Consider the following 4,302-nt stretch of genomic DNA (forward strand, 5'->3'; position numbering starts at 1 on the left):
TTAGACAATGCTGTTCTCGTTCAAGAATGAAGATTCACTTTAAAAATCCTGCAACTTTATTGAAACTTAAACTTGCTCTAAAACAAAAATCTTGTCCTGAAATGTGCTACAAGGGACATTATTGCATGTCAAATAGAAGTAGCCATCCATGATTGGAGAAATGTTTGTAAAGCTGTGTACACTGAAAATAGCCAAGTTAGTTTAGGTTTAAAGCAAAGCAAGAAAATGGAAGGAAACCCTCTGTCAAATATATTCAAAAAGTGTTGAAATTTTGTCTAATATTTTGAAGCAGGTCATGGATGGCATGATTTGGTAGCTGTGTCTTTTTCCTTCAGCTTACACTTGGATGAAACTAGTAGACCCCAATGAAAAACAGTTTTGTAATTTTTTTCTGACATAACATCAGTGACATTGGACTTGCCAGAAGAGATATCTGTGAGTTGAGGACAAAGTGAAAGAAGCTCAGAAATCAACACAAGGCATCTCAGAATGTTTTGGCAATATTTTTGTATAGCTGTCCTGGTTACTATGATGTATGCACAAAGAGAAGTCTGATTCTGTTCACTGCTACTTATGTACACTGATTGCTTAAAGACTAAAAGCAAGAACTAACAGGGTGTCAGAGATGATATGCTATGTCATATGATAAACAACTTCATAATTTCAACTTCTTTGTCAAGCCTTTCAACAGTAGCCTTCTCAGGAACATTTGTTTCTTTGAACCAGATTTGCTTTTTTGCATCACTTGCATGCTTTAGATTTATTTCCATTTTCAAAAAGTTTTCATTAATTTCTGCATGAAAAAATAACCAAGAAATAAATCTCTGAATATACACACATATACATACACATATATGTCAATATACGTACATATACATGTCTATGTAAAATATTTTTTCAGTATAATACAATACATAAAAGTTAGCCTACATGGTGTACGTTCATTTATTTGTGTGCATTTGTCTATGTGCATTTGGACTAGAGAGGTAGATGTGTTCATAGATTCTTAAGAGGGACCTTAACCTACAAAAGGTTATGAGTCACTGTTTTTTGCAGATTATAGTCTAGTTGGAGAGTGATGTCATGGTCTAAATAACACAAGAGAAGGTGTCGAGGGTCAAAGGAGAGAAGATAAAATGCTGTAGGTGTCCGTAAGGGCATGAAACGACTTCCAGCTGGCACTCAGCCTATTTGCTGATTGTTCTGCTATAAACACAGAATTGCTGGTGTGGAAGGTAATGTAAAAATGGACACATTATTTTCTTCCCTCTTCTTTCCTGCTGAACACTTGTGAGCTGAAGAAAGGATGGTTGAAGTTACCGAGAAACTTGGACTTGGAGCCCAGAGTTTATGTAACTTTCATCCCTTTCTTGCCTCCCCAGCAGGAAGAAGGCAGGGTCAGTATGCAGAATGGATGAACTGCATTTCTGGAAGATGTGCAGATTGTGTATGAGTGAATAAATGATTATGAATGAAAACAGAGTGGGTTATATGATGCATGATTTCTGATCTGGCAGGATGTACAGTCTCAATTAGTCAGTAAGCTTATTTCTTATTTGGCAACCATAGTATTATGGTTGCACACCATGATAGTGAGTTAACATATGTTCTAGAACAGTCATGTCCAACTTGTGGCCTGCAGGCCACACATGGCCCAAGACAATTATATTGCCCCCCAAATATTTTAACATGTTAAAACAAACATTTCTGACTAGCACCTAAAGAAGTTTTATTTTGTATACACACACACACACACACACACACACACACACACACACACACACACACACACACACACACAAACTATATTATATAATTTATGTCTGGCTCAAGACAATTCCTCTTTACTCAAAGGCAAAAGGTTGGACACCCCTGTTCTAGAAGATTGACAGTATAACACTCTTAGGTGCCAAACTTTTATTCATTATAAATTGAATATTTTACTCTAATAAGCCTACTCAAGGTTGTTTTTGTTTGTTTTTTAGTGAGGGTTAGGAATAGTGTACATTCATAAATAACATTTGAAGTTTTTGTGAATGTGAGAGATGGTCGTGTGTTAAGCAATCCTTCTAGACAAAGTTGTAGGATTTTTCTCTTTAAGAAGGAAAATGCACCCGGGCTTGGTGGCTCAATCTGTGATCCCACGCCTTTGGGAGGCTGAGATGAGTGGATTGCCTGAGCCCGCGGGTTCGAGACCTGCCTGGGCAGCGAGACCTCATCTCTACAATAAATCAAAAAAATCAGCCGGGCGTGGTAGCGCATGCCTGTAATGCCGGCTACTTGGAAGCCTGAGGCGGAAGGATTGCCGGAGCCCATCAGGTCGAGGCTGCGGTGGCCGGAAGCGGCCACTGCACTCCAGTCTGGGCGACAGAGTGAGACTCCAACTCAAAAAAAACAAATAAATAAAAAAGAAGGAAAATGCTTGTTAGGCACTTGTTACTTTAATGGAAATGAAGGCAAATGGTACTCACACCTAAGTTTTCCGCATATAAAGAAACTCATTTGCCAAGACTACATTCAAGGCTGTCTATATATGTTTAAAATAATAAATATATATCAATATTTCATAACCTACAATCTTAATAGCCATTTTGTAAAGTATATGACAGAAGCCACAAATGGTTTCTTTCTTCTTTTAGAGCAACCAGGAACAACTATTTAGAGCATTTTTGGTTTTGAGTCCAAGGTCTAGCTTTTCTTTTTTTTTTTTTTTAACTCAGCTGACATTAAGAATAGATAGTACAGCTGTCAATATGTACTAAATTTTGGGGCTATTTAAAGATCGTCATGAGAAATGTGCTGTGAATATATTAAGATTTAGCTCTTAAATGCAAATGTCTATTAGCAGGGAAAATTCTAAGGGGTATCTATTTTCTCTTTGGTTAAAAACATTCCTGTGAATAGTAGAATATTCTTATTGTACCAGATGACATTTTGATTTGTATTTGTCTTGCCTGAGTAGCTTCCTTTGTATTTATTTTAGCTTTGTGATTTCAGAAGTGCAAGGAACTTTAATGTGCCCCTTCTCTCTATGATAATATGTGGCAATGCTGAGAAGTCAGGTTGTGATTGTATTAATTACCTTCATTATTTATAAAGTCAATGTCCTACTTTAACATTGATTAAAAATAAGCAAATGATTTAAAAAAATCATCCTGAAAGAGAATTATTTTTATCTTCAAACTTTATACAGTTCATGCATGTGTGTGCATATATATGAATATTAGAATATATGAGTATTAAACATACCTCTTCTCTTAAGTCAGAGAGTTTACCTAATGTTTTCTTGCTTCTGATTTCAATGAATTTATGGGTGAGAGTAAAATTGGTGTATTGCAAAATGTATTTGTTTTCATCTTGTTAAACTGGATATAGGTTATAATATGTCTAGTTTGAATGTTTATTTTCAATTTGATCATGTCAACTCTCAGGTTAAACTTGCAGTGCCCTTTCAAGGGCCTTATCCTGAGACTGATATCCTTAGCCAAGCATGTAAGATTGACTCCCATTATATATACATATGCAGTTTCATTTTGTGCCACACTTGGCTTTGCCTTATGCATTTCATCTCATTAGTTTTTCTGTTTTTGCAACGTGTGAGCAGGAACATGATCTGAGCATCTAAAGCACAGGACCTTTGCATATTCTATTCTCTATGTCCAGAGGTATTTGCTAAAATATTTAACCAGCAGTAGGGCATGAGTACTGACCAATCAAAAGTGACATGAGCCAGAACAGGATTCTGGAAATGCCCTGTTGGACCTTTTGGTGGGGGCTCCAGGGAGATGTGGTAGGGTCTAGGGGCAGTCTAGAGATAGATGGTACTTGGCGGTTTTCAGTCAGTGGCTACTCACAAGCCTATTTGCTAACTCATAAATCCATTTTAACTCCTTATCTGTACCAGGAAAATTTCTTTCTTCATTGACCCTGTAACACATGCATACACCTGATTATGTCATCTTTTCTTTTCCTCCTCTATACTGCACTTCCTCAGAGAAGCTTTCCCTGACCTTCCTGATGAGGATTGTTCTCATTTAGGCTCTCACAGGAACTTCTACCCCTCCACTGTACCTTTCACAGTGGCAATTGTAAATTGCAGATACTTTGTAATCATTTGAATAAGATGTCACTCCCAGCCGGGCTCGGTGGCTCAGCCTGTAATCCCGCGCCTTTGGGAGGCTGAGGTGAGTGGATTGCCTGAGCCCGCGGGTTCGAGACCCGCCTGGGCAGCGAGACCTCATCTCTACAATAAATCAAAAAATCAGCTGGGCGTGGTAGCGTGCGCCTGTAATTCCGGCTACT

The sequence above is a fragment of the Carlito syrichta genome, unplaced genomic scaffold (assembly GCF_000164805.1).
Source record: "Carlito syrichta isolate Samal-C Ts95f unplaced genomic scaffold, Tarsius_syrichta-2.0.1 Scaffold316501, whole genome shotgun sequence".
NCBI classification, from domain to species: Eukaryota; Metazoa; Chordata; class Mammalia; order Primates; family Tarsiidae; genus Carlito; species Carlito syrichta.